We start from the raw sequence: 14958 nt of genomic DNA on the forward strand, positions 1-14958 counted from the left end.
CGGCCAGAACATGTTTCTTCTAGCTTTGCTTGTTAAATAGATTAATGTTCCTAAACTTTTTAAAAAACTTTAAAATTGTTGACAGAAAGTATATTATTGATTGTATAATTTGGAGCCTATTTTACCAATGATCATGTCTCAGCTTGTGTGCCAAGCATGTCATATGTCCAGAACTTATTTGTAAGTAAGTGAAAATCCCCTTTTTTCATAACCTGTCTTTGTAACTCAAGAAGTAAGGTATATACATGATATGTATGAAAACATCACTATGTGCCCCATGAAAAGATACGATTATTTGTCCATTTAAAAAATTTCACATGTAACAAACCTGCACACATACCCCTTGAATCTAAAATAAAAGTTAAAATTACATATAAAATAAAAACAAAGAGAAATAAAAGACAACAATTCTAGAGCTACAGGGGACCTAGATGAAGGCACCTATATGGTGAAGTTTTTATATACAGACTCTAAGCATTTATGGCCAAAAGGCCAAAACAAATTAAAGAATTTTAACAAAGAGAAAGAAACTACAAAACAAAACCAGAGTTTCTGGACATGCAAAAAAAAATAACTGATGTTAAAAACTCAATGGATGAATCGAAAATTAGATTATACAGGCCAGGCACGGTGGCTCCCATCTGTAATCACAGCACTTTGGGAGGCCAACGCAGGTGGATCACTTGAGGTCAGGAGTTCGAGACTAGTCTGGCCAACATGGCAAAACTCTGTCTCTACTATTAATAAAAATACAAAAATTAGCTGGGTGTGATGGTGCATGCCTGTAATGCCAGCTACTCAGCTGAGGCAAGAGAATCACTACTGTGTGTGTGGTGGAGGTTGCAGTGAGCTAAGACTATGCCACTGCACTCCAGGCTGGGAGACAGAGCGAGACTCTGTCTCAAAAAATAATAATAAAATTAGATTATACACAACTGATGAGAAAATTAGTGAACTAGAAGCAAATTGGAATAAAACAATCAAAATGAATCGTGTAGAGATAAAAGTATAGAAATTACAGAATAGAGGGTAAGAGATACAGGAGATACAGTAAGGTCTAACTCTTAAGTCTCAGAAAGAGAACAAGAAGCAAATGAGGCAGAAAGAAGAAATTCCAAAGTTGTCCAGCAATTCTCTTTGAAATTATTTAAAATCAGCTAGCTTTAGCAGTACCTTCTCCAACAATCAATGCTAGAAGAAAATAAAATAATAGAATTATCAGTCATGGCCCAAGAATTTTATAACCAGCCTAATTACCATTTGCCTAAATTCAGGAGCAAACTATGAATGCTATTCTCCTATGTAAACTACTTTTTATTTTTTCTTTTTTTGATACGGAGTCTTGCTCTGTTGCTCAGGCTGGAGTGCAATGGCACGATCTCGGCTCACTGCAACGTCCACCTCCCGGGTTCAAGCGACTCTTGTGTCTCAGCCTCCCAAGTAGTTGGGATTACAGGCACCCATTGTGCCCAGCTAATTTTTGTAGTTTTAGTAGAGATGGTGTTTCACCATGTTGACCAGGCTAGTCTCAAATTCCTGACCCCAGGTGATCCACCTGCCTCAGCCTCCCAAAGTGCTGGGATTACAGGCCTAAGCCACTGTGCCCGACCAACTATTTTTAACTAAAAGAAATTAGTCCTGTATTTTATAATAATTCTATTAATATGTTACACATTTTTAGTGATAAAAATTATTTTTATTATGCCCTGCTGAATTTTTTAAAAACTTTTCAAATACTGGATATTTTTTGCTTTTAAGCTTGTAAATATGATGTTTATTAGCCTATAGAATCCAAAGCAACAGGATTCTAAAAAAATAAAAATTTTTAAACACACACACAAAAAACAAGGCTAATGAGCCTACAGCAAAGACAGTGTGATATAATTTATCTAAATGCCTTGTTTTGTGTAATGGATAAAAAGCACTTACTATATGCCAGAAGTATTCTAAATGCTTTACATTAACCTCTTAGTCCTCATTAACAACCCCTTAGGTAGGCTCTATTATCCCCATTTTACAGAGGTACAGAGGGAAGGAAGGGTTGAGAAGCTTTTCCAAAGTTACACTGATAGCAGAGACATGATTGAACCCTGGCAGCCTGGCTTCTGAGCAGACTCAACCATGAGCCTAGATTGATGCTCATCATCTGTAATCTCTTTCATAAAGTGCAATGGGTATTCAGAAGATAAGGTGCTTTGGAATTTTGCTACATTTGAGCTTTAAAGGCCAATTTTAACACTTGTATCTACACAGTATTACTACTCTACATCTGCTTTCCTCGTCTGTAAAATAGAGAGTAAAATAGGTTACATTTTTATATTTATGAATACTAAGTGAAAACATGAATTTAAAATCACCCTGTACAGTATCCAACCCATAATCAGTATTTCTTTATGTTTTATCTTTTTTCCAAAGGCAGGTTTATATTAAAACCAATGAAACTTTTACGTTTCAGGGGCCTTCACTTTCATAACCCCTTCTAAGTGTACTTAATTTCATATTCATAACTTTCTATTCCTTTTCTTAAAGAGGGTCTCCAAATTAACCTGGATCTACTCCTGCCCTTCCTGTTAACGATTTCCATACTAAAGCAACCCCACTGGATCCCAGGTTCTGAGCAAGGAGTAAGCACACTCACTTCGTCTGTCCCACAAAAAGCAGCTATAAAACCTGGACAAGATGCATGTGGCAGCTAAAAGTAGATGGGAATAGAGGAAGAACAACAAAATTTGAAGTTCCATTTTCTCTGTTCTCTCACATGCTGGGCCTCAAATATTTCTGTGGAGGTAGGAAGAAGGCACAAAAAACCGGGGCCCACAGAAACGGAGCAAAAATTCTGAAAGTGAGAAACCTTCATCCCTGGCTGACGGAATACTGGTCCCAGGAGGGTAAGGCTAACCCCTGTTTTTATCCTCTTTATCATCCCACTGCTTGTCCCCAGGTAGGGGCACAATCATGGAAACTGCACAGCAGATCACAGTAATTAAAGACCCCAGCTTCCTAGCCAGAGAACCAAAAACAAAGCACTGCATCGATGGCAGAGAGGGAGTAGTTCAGGGGAGTGAGTCCTTCAAGTTATTTATGAACTCTTCATCTCATCCCAAGCTACACAAGCATGGATCTGATCCTAAACAGCACAGACAGGCAGTGAGTACTGAACTACTGAATAAAGGACTGCCAAATTCCCAAACTGGCCACTGGGTGGCAAATAAGTGGGACAAATTCAAATTAACACTGAAAAGACTTCGAAAACTGAACTGACATAGGAACCACAAGTCACAGATGGCTGGATCAAACTTGAATCCTGAAATTAAATGAGTCGACTGCCTACTAAAACGAAAATCTCAATGTTTTCTATAGGATGTGTAAAAAAGACCCAGAGTATCATAACAATCAAAATGTCCAGAATAAAATTCAAAATCAGTCAACACATGAATAAATTTAAAAATCTCAATTTGCACAGAATAAAACACTCAGGCAATAGGTATCAACTCTAAAATGACACAGATGGTGAAACAGCCTGATAAAGATATTAAAGACGCTTTGCAAAAATTCTCTAACAAGAAAAGGTAAATCTCTTGAAAAGGATAGAAAAATAAAGGGCTTACAGGTGGGGTACAAAATGATATAGCTGCTCTGAAAAAATCTGGATATTTCTTGCATAAACAAGCATGAAAAGGAAAACCATGCAATTCCACTCCTAGGTATTAACCCTGGAGAAATCAAAAGTTAGGCTAACATAAAAATTGGTACATGAATGTTCACACTGTATTTATTCACAATTACTATAAAGTAGAAACAACCCAAGGGGTAAATAAACTGCCTATATATAGTTACATATAATGAGCTACTGACAAGCACAAAAAGGAAACAAATTGTTGATATAAAGCAACAATGTGGATGAATCTCAAGCATTATGTTAAGTGAAATCAGCCAATCTCAAAAGGTTATATACCACATGACCCCATTTACATGGCATGCCCCCAAAAGACAAAACTACAGTAATGAAGAGGAGAACAGGGGTTGCCAGGGGTTAGGGTTGGGAGGAAAGTATGACTACAAATGAATAAGGTAAGAGAATTTTTTCAGGTGACGAAACTTTTCTAAATTTTAACAAAGAACTGTACATGAAATCTATACATGTTTTAAGCTTCATAGAATGATACACACAAAAAGTCAATATTACTGCTGGTAATCAAACAATTAAAGTTTTTTTAGGTCCCAAGTTTTAAAACAGCAAACCTAGAAAAACAAATTACTGGTGTATCCATGAATAAGAGTAGTTAAAGGGGATGGGCTGTAGCAGTTCATTGATTGAAATAAATTTGGCCCATTGCACTGAAGGCCAGTAAGATCAACCGAACTGCATCAATGCTGAAAATGACTTACAAAGGTATAATCCTACCCAATATGCTTCCTGCTTTAACTGTATATACAAAACCAAGACCAAAATAGCACATGGAAAGAAAATCAAAGAACATTGTGTCACTGCCTGTCACCAGGCAGCAACTCAGGTCTTCAAGCTGAACGATATCTAAATTACCTGAGATGAGAATCTGTCTTCGAAAGACCCATTCCAATGTTAATAATTCTACCTAGGGTTCTAAGCTATATTCTTTATAATGTAATCTATGCAGCATTTTTACTTTCTCTGCTGCATTAAAAAGCAGGTGAATAAATTCCACTTCCAGCAAAATGAAACATGTGCATATCCACACAGTAGAATTTTAAATACTGGACATTATATATAAAACAATCATTAAGAAGACTGTGAAAGGTAGAAAAAGGGCAGAGCAGCTAGGGACTTTGGGGACCCAAGAAACAACACAGTGGTAAGTTTCCTGGATTTTCCTTTCACTTCATATTATCTGCAACTTCGAACTGGAGAAGCTGGCAATCCAGAAATGCCAACAGGGCACAGACAAAAAATCCAGCTCCCCTCAAAAGCCAGTTCTCTCTAGCCAAAGGAGCAGGAAAGGAGCAGCATAGCAAGACAGAAAACTTTTATAACTGCTCTACACAAGCCAATCATCACAGAAAAAAAAAAAACTGTGGCCCCTCACCAACCAATGCCGGCTATGGTTGAGGACTAAACCTAGACATCTACCCTGGCCAGGTTATAAAGATGAGCCACAACCCTAATACTGAGGGGGTAGTAGAGAAGCAAAAGTAGTGACCTCCGATTTTCTTTCCCTAACACACACACACACACACACCACACACACACACTCCACAGAAATTAATCATATGGCGACACAGAATTTTCAACTCCCTATGCTATGTCTCTCACTCTCCCTGTTTGCGTGGAATCAGAACGGGCCTAGTGAAGTAGCAGGATTTTGACCACTGCCCAGTAGTAATGAGGCCACCTCCCCCTGTCCCACCTCTCCATCCATAGTATCAGTAAAGACCATGTATAAAACAGTAATGAGTCATACCTATCCCTTCCAGTGAGGGTCGTATCAGCAGAAGCCTACTGGTGAAAGGTAGACTGTGCCCCTGCCCAACAGGAATGAAAAACTCCTTTTTCCCCTCAGGTATCAATGGAGGACAGGTGGAACTCAGACTTCTCATCTTGCAATAATAAGACAGTGCCATCCTCTTCTTGCTGCTAAAGCAGTGTCAGAAGGCACCACTAAAACAAGAGGTTTAAGTAAAATCCACAGTCACACAACATAATACTCAGAATATCTAGGTTTCAATGGAAAGTCACTTCTCATACCAAAGCCAAGAACATCAACTTGAATGAAGAAATACAATCAACAGACAACAAAACAAAGATGAAAGTGTTGTTAGATTATCTGACAAAGATTTTATAGCAGCCATCATAAAAATGCTTTAATAAGTAACTGTGCCTGAAACAAATGAAAACATAAAATGTCTCACCAAAGAAACAGAAGATGTATTAGTAGAACCAAATGGAAATTTTGGAACTAAAAGCCTCAATAACCAAAACAAAAAATTTAATGAATGGGCTCAACAGTAGAATGGAGGGACAGAGGGAAAAAGATCAGTAAAGGAGAAAATAAAACAAAATAAATTACCCAGTCTGAGCCAAAGAAAGAAAATATATTGAAAAAAAATAAACAGAGCCTCAGGGACTTATGAAACAGTAACAAAAGAGCTAAAATCCATGTTACTGTAATCCAGAAAGGAGAAAAGAAAGAGAGCAGGGCTGAAAAAGTACTCAAATAATGGCTGAAAACTTCCTAATTGTGGCAAAGAAACATATATAATAAGACACGACATAGTCAAACTTATGGAAATTAATCATCTCCCCTCCTTCTCAAATCCTGAAAACAATAAGAGAAAAAAGACACCTTACTTATATGGGAATAACATTCAAATGACGTATTCGTTATTAGAAACCACAGAGGTCAGAAGGAATGACACATTCTGCAGTGCTGAAAGAAAAGGGCTGTCGATCCAGGATCCTATACCCAGTGAAAATACCCTTCAGCAACGGAAAGGTAATAAAGACACTCTCCAATGAAGAAAAACATGGAGATTTTTCGCCAAAAGATCACCCTAAAAGAGCAGGTAAAAACATTCAACAAACAGAAAAGAAAAAACGAAAGAACCTGATATTCATCAGAAAGGACAAAAAAAAAAAAGGTAAACAAAAACATAGGTAAACACAATAGGTTTTCTTTCTCTTGATTTTTACAGTTATGTTTGATGATTGAACAAATTAGAACACTGTCTGTTGTGGATCTAAATGTGTTAAAGAAAGCTTTTAAGATGATTATATTACAAATGGAGGAAGTAAAGAGACATAAAGGGTTATGGGGTTATGCACTAATTAAAAGTCAGATTGGCAGTGGTTAAAAAACATCATCTAACTATATGCTATCTACAAGAAACTCACTTCAAATATAATGACACAGGTAGGTTGAAAGTAAAAGAAGAAAAATGGTATATCATACAAATATCAATCAAAATAAAGTAGGAGTGCTATATTAATCTGAAAAAGTAGACTTCAGAGCAAAAAACAACGATCACAGACAGAAACACTATATCATGATAAAAGTGGCGTATCATCAAGAAAATATACCAATCCTAAATGTGTATGCATAGATGGAACTACAAAATATATAAAGCAAAAACTAACAGAACTGAAAGGAGAAACAGAAAAATCCACAATTACAGTAAGAAACACTGACACCTTTCTCTCAGCAACTGATAGAACAATTAGAAAATCAGAAAGGTTATATAAGAACTCAACATCATCAGCTTATAAGATCTAACTAACATTTATACGACATCTGACTCAGCAGCAGAATACACATTCTTTTTCAGGTGCCCAGGAAACACAAACCAAGACAGATTACATGTTGTGCTATAAAACATATTCTTCAACAAATTTTAAAAGAACTGAAGTCATATAGAGTGGCTCCCCTGATCGCAAGGGCATAGAATTAGAAACTATTAATAGTAACAGAAAGAAAACAGGAAAATACCCCAACACGTGGAAACTAAACAACATACTTACAGATAATCCATGGGTCAAAAGTTTTAAGGGGGAGAAAATAACACTGAAACAAACGAACATGAAAATACAGCATATCAACATTAGTAGAACAGGAAACGTAATGCTCAAACGGGAACCTGTAGCACTAAATACTTTTTTTGAAACAGGACATCATGCATATCAATAATTTAAATTCCCACCTCAGGTACCTGAAAAAAAGTCAAAATAAACCTAACATAAGCAGAAATTAAGACAAGAATAAATAGCAGAAATCAGTAAAATTGAAAACAGAAAAACAATTTTGGTATTACTTTCAAACCAAAACCAGACAAAGATGGTGCCAAAAAAGAAGACACACACTAATATTCCTCATGAATGCAGATACAAAAATCCCTAACAAAACATATGCAAAAGGAATTCAGAAATATCTAAAAGAAATTGTACAACATAAACAGGGATTTATTTCAGGAATACAAGAATGAGTCCATATTCAAAAATCAAGGAATGTACTCTACCATATTAACAGGATAAAGAAGAAAAATCATATAATCATATTGATGTATAGAAATATTAGATATAATTTAACACCAATTCATGATAAAAAGAAAACTTAAATGAAGTTAGGAATCAAAGGAAACTTTAACTTGGAAAAAGAGCATCTAAAAATAATCTACAGCTAACATTATAAGAGAAAAATACTGAATATATTTTTCCTAAAATCAGGAACAAGAAGGGCCAGTCTCATTACTCTTATTCACATAGTGCTGGAAGTGCAAGCCAGTGCAATAAGTCAAGGAAAAAAAAAGGCATACAGACCTGAAAGAAGAAACAAAACTGTCCCTATTCACAGATGACAATAATCTATACAGAAAATCCCAAGGAATCTACAAAAACTTCTTCTAAAATGAGTGACTTCAGCAAAGTCAAAAGATAACAGTTAAATATTGTATTTAATCAATTGTACTTTAATATATGAGCAATGAACATGTGGACATCAAAATTAAAATATTTTATTATGTAGACACTAAAATGAAGATTACAGTAGCTAAAATAAAAAATAGTTAAATGTGAATCCAACAAAACATGTCCAGGACATACATGCTGAAAACTGTAAAATGCTGATGAAAAAAAAATCAAGGAAGATCGAAATAACTGAAGAGACATACAGTGTTCATGAATTAGAAAACTAAACATAGTGAAGACACCAATTCTCTCCAAATTGATTATAAAGATTTGACACATCCTATAATCTTGTAGACACAGAAACATAGACGAGATTCTAAATTCTACATGGAAATGCAAAGGAACTAGACTAGCTAAAACAATTTGAAAAAAAAATGAATGAAGTGTGAGGAGTCAGTCTACTGATTTCAATATTTAAATAGCTATGGTAATCAAGAATGTGTAGTATTGGTGGACGATCAGACACACAGATTAATAGAACAGCATAGAGAACCCAGAAAGAAACTCACCAAATATGCCTGTCTTCTTTTTAACCCAGGTGCAAGAGAATTCAATGAAGGAAGGATAGCCTTTTCACACAAACTGTGCTACAGCGAGTGGACTTACACAGGCACAAAAAGAAAGGATCTCTCTGTATTGCAGACTGAGTAACCCTTTTCCAAAATGTCCAAAATGCTTTAGATCAGAAGTGTTTCAGATTTTGAATATTTTCATTTTAGAATATTTACATTATACAATTTGAGCGTACCGAATCCAAAAATCCAGAATCTGAAATGCTCCAGTGAGCATTTCTTTTGAGAATCATGTTGGCACTAAAAAACTTTTGAATCTCAGAGCATTTTGGACTTCAAATTTTCAGATCTGGGATGCTCAACCTGTATTTCTGATAACGACATGTGAATCCCTATCTCAAAATAAAAAGTTTAGTTAAAAAATTTTTTTAAACAACAACAACAAAAAACAAAAGCAGGTGAGTAGCGTGTGCTTCTCCTACTGTTCTCATTCCACGGGTGGGGACTGTCTCCTCTGAAGGGCCTCAGGCCAGGGTTACCAAGTAGAGCTTTTACTAGCTCTACATTCCTCCTAATCTGGTCTTATTCATTCTGAAGGCTTCAATTAAGATATGCCAATGATTGCCAAATTTGTATTTTAAGCCCATACCACTCTTCTGAAGTCCATGCATATTTTACTTTTAAATGAATATCTCAATCTAGGTATCTCAGAGGCATTTCAAGCTCAACCACTGAAACATAGTATTTTCCCTTACAGCTCCCAAATCTGCTTCCCTTGGATCTTTCCGTTTCAGTAGTTGTCACTTGCTATGGTCTGAATGTGTTCCTTCAAAATTGCCAGGTTGAAAACCTAGCCCCCAAGGTTATGGATTTTGGAGTTGAACCTTTGAGGTGGTGATTAGATCATGATGGTAGAGTACTCATGAATGGGATTAGGGCCCTTAAAAAAGAGGTCCCAGAGAGCGGCCTTGCTCTTTCTACAATATAAGGACTCATCAAAAAAATTCCATCTATGAACCAGGAAATGAGCCCTCACCAGACACCTTATATGCCTGGATCCTGGACTTCTGAGCCTCTAGAAGTATGAGAAATTAATTTCTGTTGTTTATAAGTTACCCAGTGTATGGTATTTTGTTCTAACGGCCTGAACGGACTTAAGACGTCAGTATACCATCCAATGCACCCAGATGCTCAAGCTGTTGTCTGGTTTACTCGTTCTTACTCTCATATATACTAGATTATAAAACACCATTAACTCAAATTCTTAAATACATGATCAATGAGTCCACTTCTTCCCATCCTCAACACAGCTAGCTCGTTGAAACACCAATATACCAGTCTCCTAGCTGATTTCTGTAGCTCTACTTGTCCCCTCCTCGAAAGCATTCCCGCTATAGCAAAGAGACTGATCTTTACAAAATGCAAATCCAAACACCTCACTCCTTAGCTTAAAACTTTTCACTGCTACTACTGTGCTTATAGTAATCCTTATATCAAAGCACACAAAATCCCACATAGTCCGGTTTCCACCCACATCATGCCACTCTTCACGCTCATTTCTAAACTCCAGCCGTAATAAGATTTTTCTAGTTTCTCCAAGGTATTCTGGTATTCTCCCTGCAGGGCCTTTGCACTTTCCTCCTACCCCTCCCAGACCAACCTACCTAGTATACAGTCAGTCTGCCAGATATGGGGCTTTCAGATCCACAGATTTAACCAGCCGTAGCCTGAAAAAATTAAAAATAAATAAAAGGTGACAATAAAAAATACAGCATAACAATGATTTACATGGCATTTACAATGTATTAAGTAATAGAAGTAATCTAGAATGATTTCAAGAACATGGGAGGACATGAGTAGGTTATATGAAAATGCTACACCATTTAATATCAGGGGCCTGAGGACCTTCAGATTTTGCTATCCACAGGGGTCCTAGAACCAATCCTTCACAGAGAATAAGGAAGAACTATATTCTATTTATATATATAAGTAACATGTATATTTAGGTTAACTTGAGCCTAACTGGATAGTCACTTGACATCCTTTTTTTGGGGGGGGGAGCTTTCTACATATGAAGTACAATAATAATAATTCTAGTAACAGCCTTTGTCATTCACAGTTAAGCTATAACTGTTACTTCTTATGAATACTGGTTGCTAAAGTATTCATATATATACAAAATTTTAGAGGTTTTTAAGTTCACTGTTTAAAAAATAACACATGGGCAGGGCGCGGTGGCTCACATCTATAATCCTAGCACTTTGGGAGGCCGAGGCAGGTGGATCATGATGTCAAGAGATCAAGACCATCCAGGCCAAAAGGGTGAAACCCCATCTCTACTAAAAATACAAAAATTACCTGGGCGTGGTGCTGTGTGCCTCCAGTCCCAGCTACTTGGGAGGCTGAGGCAAGAGAATCGCCTGAACCCAGGAGGCGAAGGTTGCAGTGAGCCGAGATTGAGCCACTGTACTCCAGCCTGTCCAGAGAGAAAGACTCCATCTCAAACAAAACAAAACAAAACAAAAAAAGGCTGGGCACTGTGGTTCATGCCCGTAATCCCAGCACTTTGGGAGGCCAAGGCGGGTGGATCATGAAGTCAGGAGATCGAGACCATCCTGGCTAACACGGTGAAACCCCGTCTCTACTAAAAATACAAAAAATTAGTCGGTCATGGTGGCAGACACCTGTAGTCCTAGTTACTAGGGAGGCTTAGGCAAGAGAATGGTGTGAACCGGGGAGGTGGAGCTTGCAGTGAGCCGAGATCATGCCACTGTACTCCAGCCTGAGCGACAGAACCACACTCCGTCTCAAAAAAAAAAAAAAGAAAAACAAACATGGTATGCATGTTGACCCTGAATTTCAGCTATACAGTATTCTTTCTAAAGTTTACTGAGCTCCACTCAGTCTCTTAACAGTAATAATAAAAACAATAACAAAGAAAAATATAGGAAAATGACTCTTGCAATGTGCCATGTACAAAATAACTTGTTGGAAGCTATAGAAGATATGTCTAAAAGCAATCTCTGAATAATAATTTTGAGAGGTTAGGGTTTTAAATCTCTACATTTTAAAATTCTACAACAAAAAGCATGTGTATTGAATCTGTTTCCCAATGTGATGGGTTTTTTCCCGATATCTTATTTCTGTTATCAAATTAATATGACTACTTCATAAGTACCACTCAAGAATTAACTAATTCTACTAGTAATTATACCTTATCTATTTGTCACACATTACAGTTTTCAACTGTACAATTCTGTATAGTTCACACATATATACATGGTTCATCATGGTTGTATATATATTCAAATTTTATTTCCTGTTAAAAACATCTGATTAAAAGCATCATTATGAGACATGAAAATAATAAAAGGGTAACAGGAATGTATTTTAGGATACAAGATAAAAGAAATAGCCATCCATTTCTGACCTACCCTGGGCCAGAGGCGAGCCCAGTACCCTAAAGAGTAAGACCCAGGCTTGGCAACATTCACCACAAGCTGACTAAAGAGCACTTGAGGCCTCAAGTGAACATCAGCGGTACCCTGGCACTACTCCCCATGGGCCTGTGGTGGTGGCTGTGGACACAGACAGACTCCTCTGCCTGGGGAAAGGGGAGGGAAGAGTGAGAAGGACTTTGTCTTGTGGTTTCAGTGACAGCTTAGCTGCAGTAGAATAGAGTACCAGGTATACCTCTCAGGTTTCTGACTCCAGGCTCTGGTTCCCAGACAGCATCTCTGGACCCACCCAGGGCCTGGGGAATTTGCCACCCTAAACAGAAGGACACAAGACTGCCTGCCTTGACCATCTGCTGATTGTAGAGCCCTAAGGCCTTGAGCAAACATAGGCAGTAGAGAAGCAGTGGTTACAGCAGGCCTCGGCAAGACCCAGTGCTGTGCTGGCTTCAGGTCTAACCTAGAACAATTCCAGTGGTGTTGGCCACAGGGGTGCTTGTGTCACCCATCCCCCAGCTCTAGAGAGCTCAGCATAGACAAAGAGATTCCGCTTGTTTGGGGGAAAGTAAGGAAAGAGAACAACAGTCTCTGCCTGCTAACCCAGAGAATTCTTTTGGATCTTATCCAAGATCACCAAGGTAGTACCTCTACAAATCTACAAGAACCACAGCATTGCTGAGCTTGAGGTGCCCCCTAATACAGACACAACTACTGTGACAAAAAATGGATCACAATACCCATGACCCTTCTAATACCTAAAAAGCCTTCTTAATAAGGACAGGTACAAACAAACCTGGACTGCAAAGGCTACAGTAAATACCCAACTTTTCAATGCCCAAACACCAATGAACATTCACAAACATCAAGACCATCCAGGAAAACATGATGTCACCAAACAAACTAAGGCACCAGGGATCAAGCACAGAGAGACAGAGTTATGTGACCACAGAGTTATGTGACCTTTCAGACAGAGAATTCAAAATATGTTTTGAGGAAACTCAAATAAATTCAAAATAACAGAGAAGAAATTCAGAATCCTATCATATAAGTGTAATAAAGAGACTGAAATAATTTTAAAAAATCAAGCAAAAATCTGGAATTGAAAAATGCAACTCACCAACTAAAGAATGTATCAGAGTCTCTAAATAGTAGAATTGATCAAGCAGAAGAATTAGTGAGAATGAAGACAAGCTCTCTGAAAACACATGATCGGAGGAGAGAGAAAGAAAAAAAGAATAAAGCATGCCGACAAGATCTGGAAAACCTCAAAGAGGAAAATCTAGGAGTTACTGCACTTAAAGAGGAGGTAGAAAGAGAAAGGTAGAAAGCTTATTCCAGGGGTTTATAACAGAGAACTTCCTAACCTAGAGAAAGATATCAAAATCCAAGTACAAGAAGGTTATATAACACCAAACAGATTTAACCCAAAGACTACCTCAAGGCATTTAATATTCAAACTCTCAAAGGTTAAGGGTAAAGAAAGGATCCTAAAAACATCAAGAGGAAAGAAACAAATAACATACAATGGAGCTCCAACATGTCTGGCAGCAGACTTTTCAGTGGAAACCTCACAGGCCAGGAGACTGTGGCGTGACATATTTAAAATGCTTAAGACAAAAAGCTTTCACACTAGAACAGTATATCTGGTGAAAATAATCCTTCAATCATAAAGGAGAAATAAAGACTCCTCCAGACAAACAAAAGCTGAGAAATTTCGACACCAAATCTGTCCTACAAGAAATGCTAAAGGACGTTCTTCAATCTGAAAGAAAAAGATTATGAGCAAGAAGAAATCATTTGAAGGAATAAAACTCATGGCTGACAGTAAGAGTACAAAGAAAAACACAAAATATCATAATACTGTAATTGTGGTGTATAAAGACAACAATCTTAAGTAGAAAGACGAAAATATGAAGTAATCAAAAATACAACCCTTCAAGACACATACAGTACAATAAGATATAAATACAAAAAACAAAATGTTAAAAAGCAGGGAGATGAAAGTAAAATATACAGTTTTTAATAGTTCTCATTTTGCTTGTTAAGGCAAACAGTGTTAAGTTGTTATCAGTTTAAAATAATAGGTTCTAAGATATTATTTGCAAGTCTCATGGTAACCTCAAACCTAAAACCATACACCAGATAAACAAAAAATAAAAAGCAATAAATTCAAACATACCACCAGCGAAAATCATCTTCACTAACAGGAAGACGAAAAGTAAGAAAAAAAAGAAAAGAGGACCACAAAACCACAAAACAAATAACAAAATGGCAGGAGTAAGTCTTTACTTATCAATTATAACATATGATGTAAATGAACTAAACTCTCCCATCAGAAGATATAGTGACTAAATGCTTAAAAAAAAAAAAAAAAACCAATGATCTGTTGCCTGTAAGAAACATACTTCACATATAAAGACACACAAATATTGAAAATAAAGGGAGGGGGAAAAGACAATCCATGCAAGTAGAAACCAAACAAAAGGAGCAGGAGTGCCTATACCTATGTCAGACAAAATAGGTTTCAAGACCAAAACTAGAAGAGACAAAGAAGATC

General features: G+C 37.0%; 1 protein-coding gene across 11 annotated transcripts in view; it reads right to left on the reverse strand.

Moving 5' to 3' along the window:
- The window catches only part of LOC111542908 (HMG box transcription factor BBX), a 274644-nt gene that overhangs the window by 176434 nt on the left and 83252 nt on the right, over positions 1–14958 (reverse strand). For 5 of the 11 annotated variants that reach the window (XM_023212494.2, XM_023212503.2, XM_023212513.2 and 2 more), the window contains one exon: positions 10611–10673. The exons of the other annotated variants lie outside the window; for them this stretch is intronic. The gene's annotated coding sequence lies outside the window, so the exon portion shown is untranslated. The remainder of the gene's footprint in view (positions 1–10610; positions 10674–14958) is intronic. 11 annotated transcript variants of the gene reach the window in all.

Source organism: Piliocolobus tephrosceles, unplaced genomic scaffold, assembly GCF_002776525.5.
Source record: "Piliocolobus tephrosceles isolate RC106 unplaced genomic scaffold, ASM277652v3 unscaffolded_19, whole genome shotgun sequence".
Taxonomy (NCBI): domain Eukaryota; kingdom Metazoa; phylum Chordata; class Mammalia; order Primates; family Cercopithecidae; genus Piliocolobus; species Piliocolobus tephrosceles.